The 10,184-nt window shown below is 46.1% G+C and overlaps 1 long non-coding RNA gene across 1 annotated transcript; it reads left to right on the forward strand.

Annotated features, from left to right (window-relative positions):
- Positions 1-6,294: 6,294 nt before the first annotated feature.
- Positions 6,295-8,447, forward strand: LOC120685654. The gene is made up of 2 exons (XR_005679684.1): positions 6,295-6,853; positions 8,026-8,447. It is a non-coding gene; the product is annotated as an uncharacterized LOC120685654 (long non-coding RNA).
- Positions 8,448-10,184: the final 1,737 nt, after the last annotated feature.

Genomic DNA, 10,184 nt, shown 5'->3' on the forward strand with positions numbered 1-10,184 from the left:
AATTGCTAATAATCCGGTTCAACACTCTCGTACCAAGCACATAGATATTCGCCATCACTTTCTAAGAGATCATGTGGCAAGGAATGACATACTACTTTGTAGTGTTCGCTCCGAAGATCAATTGGCGGATATCTTCACCAAACCTCTAGATAAGAGCACCTTTTGTAGGTTGCGAAGTGAGCTTAATGTTTTAGATGCTTCTAACGTCATATAATTGCCTTGTCATATAGATGCATTTCATATGTACATGTGCTAGGGGCTTGTCTAACCTTGTTAAGATAGTGATGAACATGGGTCTTGCATGAGCCGGTGGTCTTGGTTACGCTCATGGCATGAAGAATGGTTCATCATGAAGAAGCTTGCCGAGGGTTCAAACTTGACAAGATAGTTTTAAATTTTTGTAATGCATGTGCTTGTCATATAGAATGCATTCATGTTTAATTTCTAGCTTTGCATTGGCATTGCATCACATTAGTAGCATCACAAGGGAGAAAATCACACTTCGAGAAAGATATTCATGCTAAATATGATATATCATCTCCACAAGAGTGATAAGATCAATATTTGTGCTTTCATGCCTATTGAGCCACGTCCTATCAAACTTAAAATTTCAATCTCTAAGTTCATAGGCAAAGTGGCTCATACATTTGGTTTTTTGTGTTTAAACCTCGCTTGGATTTTATTTTGCCTATGTTTATGTAAAAGCTTGCGAGCACTTAGTATGAGTGTTTGAGGGGTGAGGCTGTCTCTCGAAAATGGTCCAAATTGAGTGTTTATGGCTTTGGTTTTGAAAATTTGGATCATAAGTAGAGTTTGTAGTTCAGCAGAAATTTTCCTTAACCACCGGCTAAACCGACGCCCTGTTTTTACCTTGCATCGGTTCAACCGGTGCTTAAAGTCTTAGTGGCTCGGTTTCTGCATCATCTCTGGAACAACCTCCGTCCGTTTCACCGATGGTTCATCCGCCAACCATCGGATGCACCGACGCCTTTGCATCGGTTCAACCGGTGCTACTGCTTGGAGTTTTGGCCCTTGCAGCGTCTCTGGACCTTACTCCTGCCAATGCACCGACGCCCGTCGGATGTTCCGGTGCCTCAGTAGCGGATCTTCCGGTGCCCTCTGTTGACCCGTTTTCAACTCTTTTAGATCTGGTCAAAATTACACCGGTGGTTACACCGATGCTCATGTATCTGCATCATCGGACCTTCTGATGCTTTAGGGTTAGCGGGCCCGCTCGTTTTGTTTCACTTATCCCGCCCGCGGGCCCCGCGTGTCAGCCTCACGTTCTTCTCCTTCCCACGCAAACCGCCGCGCTCGGACGCCCGCTCCACCGCCGCCGCCGCGCCTGTGCTCACCGCTCCTCGCCGCCACCGCTGCCAGTCCCCTGCGCCGCTGCTCCGCCGCCTCTCATGCGCCGCTCCTCCACAGCCCGCGCGCCCTCTCGCCACCGCTCGCACGCACCCGCGCCACTCTCGCGCCGCCAACTCCGCGCCTACGCCGCCCGTACGCCGCTGCTACTCCTCTGCGCCGTCGTTCGCCGCTGCCTACAACGCCAGCACACCTTCCTCACACTCCCACGCGCGAGCATTCAAGGCCTTTTCAAGTTTTCTCTCCTCCCTTGATTCAAGTGCACACAAGGTGTTCGAGGAATTGCCCCTTTAGGCTGTTTCTTCGATTTCTTCTCGACCGAGTCTTGGATTTGCAAGGGTATGGTGCTGCCCTTCTAGCATGTGATGTATCTTTGTTTTCTTATCCTTTACACACATGATCACATATGACTCTTGCCTCTCACACACACATCTTGACTCTTGATTTGATGAGATCCATATTAGGATGTTCTTTCAAAGGTTATCCACTAGATTTCATGTCATAAATCGAATCCTTGTTATGCTTCCATGTCAGATGGCTGGTGACAAGAAGGGCAAAGGCAAGGTGGTTGTGCAGAAAAAGAAGAAGCGCACCCGTGAGGACCGCGAGCGAGAGCAGGCTGAGGCAGTTGCAGATGCTGCAGACAGGCAGGGATCACTTCGGATCAGGGATCCTCAGACTCAGGGGGAGCCATAGCAGCAGTTACGTCGTTCAGGACGTACTCATCAGCCAGAGACGGCACAGACCACACCTGAGTCCCGCTCTCGTCCACGGACTCGAGGTGGTGGTACTCAGAGGGGAGCAGGCCATGCACAGCAGCAGCACACCGACAGTGGCACTCAGATAGGAGGTCAGGACAGTGGTGAGGAGCTGCCCGAGGTTGAGCTATTCGATCTCAGGGGTATTCTAGGACCTAGGGTCAAGAGACTGCGATATGTGACCCTAGAGCAGTGGTTTCCCGAGCAGAGGGATGTTGGAGTTGATCGTCGCTTTCACACTCTGCTCCAGGAGTCTTTTTACCATGCTTACTGCGAGTATATCAAGATCAGTGAGCACAAGATGCTCCACTGGGTGGCTATGCGTGTGGCAGCAGGAGGGACTCCAGTGCTCCCTCTCTTCGAGAGATATGATGGATTGCCTGCTCTACTCAGTGAGAGGTCCAGATACATTCGAGAGTGGGTTCGAGTCTTCTACGCCACGCTGTTTATTGAGGAGGACCGACAGTTTATTGACTTCATGTTCCAGGAGAGGCACTATCGTCTGACTCGAGCACGTTTGGCTACTTTACTTGGAGTTCAGATTGCCGAGGAGCCACACTACTTACACTACATGGCCTATGGCAACACAATGCCCCCTCGTCGCCCTCACGAGACTCTCTTCCCGTCTGACGAGGAAGTCAGCATTCTCTTTCAGCAGCCCTTCATACCTGGCACACCGAGGACTCCGGACAGGCTGACTCCAGTAGCACACTCTATCCACTTAGCTTTGAGGAAGAGTCTGTTATACCGGATTGGATACAACGAGGGGATTACAGCTTTGCAGCAGTGGCTCTTACTATACATTATGACAGGTCGTGACTTTGACCTTGTCGACTTCTTCATCTGCGAGCTAGAGGACGTGATCATGGATGGGATGACAGTTCACCGTCGTCACCCCTTCGCTCATTGGATCCGCTGGATTCTTGCTCAGCTCAGTCAGAATGCACACATGGATGAGCTAGCGCAGTCGAGGACATTCTTCAGCTTCTATTCACCTTCTGCTCCTCAAGACGGCCGCCGTGGTCCGAGAGGCCAGCGCCGAGAACAGCGGATTCTAGATGAGCGTGTCTTGGCTGAGGGCACAGTTGCAGATGATCCGACAGCAGCCGAGGATGCCTCACTCGCAGCAGCAGAAGCCCAGCTCCCACACTATCTAGTCACAGACTCAGAGGACTCGGAGGATGACGAGGAGTATATACCCACTGTCTCTATTCCTCGTGGTGCTCATGATGATGAGGCAGGATCCTCCCGTGCAGCACGAGCCCCTGCTCCTCCAGTTACCACTGCACAGGTCACACAGCCAGATTCTCTTGCAGCTATACTTACTCGGCTTTCAGACCAGCAGGACCGGTTTGCTGCAGCTCAGCTGAGCATGCAAGCCGAGCAGGCTCGCCAGCAGGAGGCCCAGACACTTGTTCTTGAGGGCATTCAGCAGCAGCAGGAGGCCATGAGGTTACAGCTTCAGCAGCAGTCCCAGATCCAGCAGCAGATGTTTACTTTCTTCTCGGGATGCTTCGGTCAGCTGTACCGTCACACTGGACTGCCTGAGCCTCAGCTCCCTACACCCCAGCAGCTCCAGTTCGATCCCACTGCTCCCGCTCCTCCTGTTGGCGGTTTTGTGTAGACACCCTTGGCATCATTCCCGATGTCACCCTTTCTTCAGACCGGGTTGTTTGCCAGTCCTGCTCATACTTCCACCGCTGCTCCGGCTCATGCCTAGCATCTGGACTGCCGAGCAGCGTGCAGAGTTCCTCAGACAGCAGAAGGTTCTGCATCAGTTACAGCACCCTTCAGCTCAGTCACTCACGTTTGACTCACCTTCTCAGCCTGAGGTGCTCCGTCCGTCCGTCGTGCGCCCCACTCAGCCAGACCTGACTCCCGTCACGTCTGCTCCTCCGACGGGCTCCACGATCGTCACCGAGCCAGCTTCTACCGCTACCCCAGCTACTTCTGCTGCTCCGATGACTCCAGTCGAGCAGAAGTCTTCTTCCGTCGACGACGATTGGACGGACGACGACGCCGACGACTCCGCCGCTCAGTTTTCCACCGGACCCAGCCGGAAGTCCCCGCCTTCTCCAGCTCAGGATTAGATCGCCTTTCTTTTTGGTGCTTTATTGCCAAAGAGGGAGATAGATAGGGGGAGTAGAGATAGGGGGAGCTTGGTGGTTTGTGGCGTGATTGGATCTTCATGGATTTTGTGTATGGACATGTTATTTGGATATTGTGTATGCTCTGTGTTGACATGTCCCTACATGTGTTTTATTTCGAGTAATGCATGCTTGTTAATCGCTTTCAATTTCTTATAGTATGTATCTCTACTTTGTGTTGTCATCAATCACCAAAAAGAGGGAGATTGAAGTGCATCTGGGCCGATAGATGCTAATGGTAAGTTTCGGTGATTAATGACAACCGTATGCGACTAACGTATGTTTTGAAGGAAATATTAATGATTAGTTAAGTCTCATATGGAATGTGAAAAGAGACCCCTCAATTCGGAACAACCATGCGTGCCAAGGACTCTTTTCTAAAGATTAAGGACCTTTCTAGTCTCAAGTGTCATAAGGAGATGAAGAACACTTGATTTAGATAGGGTTTATAGTTTTTAGTTCTTGACCGTACTATTAAGAGGGGTTCATGAGTTAGTAGCTTGATCAAAATTAAGTTGGCCTTAGAAATCATGCACACTCGCTCAAAAATAGCCCAAGATGGTCAATAGAAGTCAACACAACACTTGGAAGAAGAAACAATCAAAGTCACGGTCGAATCCAAGTCAACTCAGCTAAAAACAAAGAAAAACAGCAGCACTAGTTGAACCGGTGCCCCTAGCATTGGAGCATCCAATGCTTGCCGGAAGTTCCAACGCCCTGTCGGACTATCTCTCTGGATGCCAGCAGATATCAAATCAGAAATCTATGGCACCGGTTGAACCGACGGTTCAGAATCAAAGCACCAGTGCATTAGATGTGCCTTGTTCCAGAGAGCATGTTTTTGGTGGACTTCAACTTCTCTTCAGCACCGGTTGAACCGACGGTTCAGAATCAAAGCACCGGTGCATTAGACGTCCTATGTTCTAGAGAGCTTGTTTGTGTTGGTCAGTGAAACTCTTCAGCATCGGTTGAACCGATGCCCCTACGGATCATGCACCGGTGCATTGACGCAAGCCTGGATACTGTGTCAGAACCCCAACGGCTACAATTTGGACACAGAGAGACCGGTTGAACCGACGCCTCAAATCTGACACCCATCGGTTCTTCCGGTGCTCACGGTTTTTCTGCAGTGGACTTCCAACGGCTATGTAACTCTCTTCACTCTATATAAGGGCACCCCATGGCTCATTTCAGTTGCCTTTGACACCCTGAATACTTGAGGCCACCCTTGAGAAGAAGAGAAAGTGCTTTGAGCAAACAAGAGAAGATCTAGCAATTCGTTTGTGCTTCAACCTTGAAGAATCCATCCTTTGCAAGTGTAGCAAGTGTGCTTGAGCTAGGGCCAACTGAGTGTAGGTCAAGTGAAGGCTTAGGAGCTTGTTACTCTTGGTGTTTGACGGCACCTAGCCGGTCTTGGTGATCGGGAGGTTCTTGGTGAGCTCTTGGTGTTTGTGGGAGCCCCAAGACAAGAAGATTGTATACGGTGTGAAGCTCGCCGTTCCGGAGATGGAGAAAGAGCATTCTTAGTGATCACTTGCTCCTTGGTGAAGCAAGGGAGCTATACCCTTGTGTGGGTGCTCCAACGTGGATTAGGGGGGAGCGTCAACTCCTCGATACCACGGGAAAAAATCCGGTTGTCTCGTGTCTCTTACTTTTATTTCAAGCAATTAAATCCTTTTGTTGTTACTCTTGTCTTTGATTGCTTGTAGTTTGACTAGGACAACTTGCATGGTAGTGTGATCTTTTACTTAGGTTTTGATCTTGCTAGTGTGATATCTTTTAGGCAACATGATCATGATAGTGTGTTTACCTACCTAAGGACCTTGTGCTAGTATGCTCTAGTGACTAGGTTTCAATTTTATAGATTGGGCAATACTAGTCTAGGTTAAGGACTAGATAGAAATTTGAAAAAGTCCCAATTCAACCCCCCTTCTTGGGCCACGATCCTTGCACCCTCGTCACCTTCGGCTGTTTTAGATGTTCCGTCTTGCAGCTTCGGGCCAAACCCCAACCTATGAGTGGGTGATCCCCAACATCGGCAGAGCCGCAGCCCCACACCAACTCGCCCAGGCCCAGCTAAAGAAACAACGAAGGGAAGGCTCAGACATTATCCTCTCCGCTTGACCCTGCATCTGAGAAACCTAGACCGCCGCCGCTCCCATTTCCGCTCACGCTCCTCCACCTCCGCCTACCTGCTTCTGCCTCCCCACGCCCAGGAGATCCCCTCCACGTGGCGCCGCTGCCTGCGTCCAAGCCCACGCAGCCTCCCTCGAGCTCCTCTGCCTCCGCCTCCCTCAAGCTCCTCCGGACCCTAACCCTAGGCGCTGCCTCAGCACCGGCTCCGTGCTTGCCGACCGGATCCACGTCGGAACCGCCTTCTCCGACCTCGGTATTGGGTGGATCTGCCCCGACGCCGCTGCATCCTCCTTCTTGACCTCGGGCTGGTGCTGCTCATCCCAGACCTCGGGCCGGTGCACTCCTCCCCGAGCTCATGCCAGCGCTACAGCTCTCTGACCCCAAGCCTTCCCCGCATCGGCACAACTACACCAAGCCCCCCGCTTCCACGCTGAGGGCTGCAAGGTCGACCTCTCTGGCCCAAGTTTTTGCTAGTTTCCTTGTGTTATTTGCATTTATCGTTCTAGATTCATTTCTGGATTTAGTTGTATCTGATACTTTTGCTAATATTTAGTTGGATTCAATAAAGTGCAGACATTCACAAGTTATTTATTTTGCATTCGTTACTTGTTCCTAGGGAAAGGTCTTGCTGTGGTAACTGTTGGATGATATTGACCTTGGTCACCATGTTTAGCTAGTACTTAAAATCTTAAATTGAAATTGAAAGATGCTAGTTTCTTTTTATAGTTTGGAGTGTAACTGTTGGCATTATGAATATAATTATCTGATTCTTTATGGAAATAGAAGGAATTCATTTTTAAATTGGCACAAAAGGTAGCAGGAAATTGATCACTACTAGTTGTGTAATGACTAGCAGCTGCTATCTGATAGTATCTTGGACTTTGGCGAAACTCTTCCATCATCCTATTCAGTAGAAAACATTGGGAAAGCCCAAATATGTAGAGCCAAAGAGGATTGTGAAACTAGTGTGATGCGCTAGGATGACTTGTAATTAGTTGATAGATAAGGATCATCGATCTTCTGTAAAAGTGATCAATTAGCTTAGTTTTTTTTTAATATGTTCATCTCAAACTCCGACCTTGACTGTTCAGTAGTTTGGTTCACAATGCAGGGCACTTGATCTTCTCTTATATCGTTGAAATATTTGAATGCCATTTTCCAAACAGCTAACACACATAGTATCCTTGTAGCAATTGAAAGAATTAGAGCAAGGCCAAATATAAAATTTTGTATATTTAATTAGAGTAAAGTTTCAATACTTTATGAAATAGCATAGACAAGAAAATGTGATGCTTCAATGTGGGATTTTGAACTTATCTATTCATTCTGCTGATATCTGAAGGTGAGTGCCTTTATCTTATCAACACTCCTTTTTTCTGAAAGTGACTAGTGACCCTATGTGCTCTTCAATTGAAGTTTCTTTCTAGTTCAGAATAGGTTAATGTTTAACTGAATTTCAGTTTGTATTATGCATGCTTTAAATTAAGTTGAAAGTATTTTTCATTTCAGAACTATACAGCAGGGTGCATTGGTGATTCCATCACTACTAGTTCTTTTAAGGTTTGACAACTTGAACTTGTACTGCTATCTGATCCAGTTAATTTGGTCACGGCCAGGTACAAAGATACAACAGAATGGTGAATGGAGAGCTGGTGATCTTCATGTTGCTAAAGCTCAACATCAAGGTGATAATGTCATGCATAGAGTTAGAATTTAAAGCAACATGGCATATTAAGTTGCCGAGTTAACTTTAGTTTTATTAATTGAGTTATGTATACATAGAGTTAGAAATTAAAGCAACATGTCATATTAAGTTCGCTTCAATAATGTATATTTAGTACAGTTATCATTTGCTCGGTTTATGCCATATCTTGATGGATGGCTTGTAATCTTTATGTATAAGTAATTTTAGTGGACATGTATATGGAACAACAATTGGTTGATGGCTTGTAATCTTTATGTATAAGTGATTTTAATGGACATGTATATGGAACTACAATTGGATCTGATGGAGCTAAGAAATTGTGATTACAGATGATAATGTGCATGGATAAATTATTTTTTTTATCTTTGTTATTTGGTTTCCTGACGGTTTGTTTTGCTGTAAAACCATCAGGAATTCATTTAGGACGTGTCCTCAGGCCGGCCTTCAGGAACCGCCGTCAGGAAAGAATTCCTGTCGGCCAAACCGTCGGGAATTGTCATCTTTCCTGACCACAGTCTCATGTCAGCAAATTCCTGTTGGTAAGCTGACAGGAATCTTATTCCCGACGGTTTTCAGGTGAATCCCGACGGTTTTTGGCCGTCAGGAAAAAAGCTCAGCCTAGTAGTGAATTAACTGACCCAAAAAGCACCATTGGGTACCCACTTGCATCTAATATACCATATGATATATCTGTCCTAGAGTATGCAAGAAGACTAGGCTCGACTAATTGGACCCATCGATGACTAATCGTGATTAATCATCTTATTGGTACCCTTGCGTTACGATTTGGAAACATGTGGGCAACAAAAAGAGCTCTCTCGAACCTTTGGGAGGCAAGATTATGATATTTGGAGGAGATTTTAGACAAGTACTTCCTGTCGTTCCACGTGGAACTAGAGCTCAAATAACAGATGCTACACTACAAACCGTTCGTACATATGGGAAAACGTGCATAAGATAAATCTCGTACAAAACATGAGAGCTCAAAGTGATACATGGTACTCAAAATTTTAATTGAAAATTTACAACGGAATCGAAGAAACGTACAATGATTATGTGCAGCTCCCAGAAGACATTGTGGTTGAGTATGAATCTAGGCAGAACATTCATAAATTCATTGATCTCGTGTATCCAGATCTCAAAGGGAACTATTCATCAGCAAAGTACAAGTGCGAGCGTGCAATTCTTTCAACTCGAAATGAGCATGTTGATGGAATGAACATTATGATGATAAAAAATTTCTTGGTACAGAAAAGATTTTTTATAGTCACGACTATGTTGAAGATGATTCTCATAACCATTACCCTCTTGATTTTCTCAACTCAATCACGCCAAATGGGTTACCACCTCACGAATTGAAGATAAAAAATTATCCCGTGATTCTTCTGAGGAACCTGGATCCTCATGGTGGCCTTTGCAACAATACATGCTTAGTGGTGAGAGCATTTGAAGATAATGCAATTGACTGCGAGAATGTTAATGGCCAACATGCTGGGAATAGAGTTTTCATACCGAGATTGAGTTGAGATATTACATTACCATTTAAGTTCAAAAGGAAATAATTTCATATAAGATTGAGTTTTGCAATAACTATTAACAAGACTCAGGGTCAAACTATTCCAAATGTTGGGATATACCTCCCGGAACCCGTCTTCTCACGTGGTCAACTATATATTGCATTGTCTAGAGGTGTATCTCGTAAGACAACATGGTTGTTAGCGAAACCTAACAAAGAAATTGATCCAAGTAGAAAACAGACTAAAAATATTGTTTATAGAGATGTTTTGGAAGGATAAAATCTGGTAATTAATTTTCTTATCTTTTAAATTTTTAAATGTTCAACGTAGTTTCTTATGCTTATTATTATTATTTCATATTTTTTATACTTATTATTATTATTATTCCGTATCAGATGGGGATGGAAATGCAAGATCACTGCTCGTCACATCTCAAAGCAGTTAACTGGTCTCGGGATCAGGAGCAACAACGTGTGTGCGCACATGACAAATTTAATTCCAGCATACAGTCCCGCAAGCCTATTGACATGGTGACAAGTCTTCTGTTACCTTG

This window comes from Panicum virgatum, chromosome 8N (assembly GCF_016808335.1).
Source record: "Panicum virgatum strain AP13 chromosome 8N, P.virgatum_v5, whole genome shotgun sequence".
Lineage (NCBI taxonomy): Eukaryota > Viridiplantae > Streptophyta > Magnoliopsida > Poales > Poaceae > Panicum > Panicum virgatum.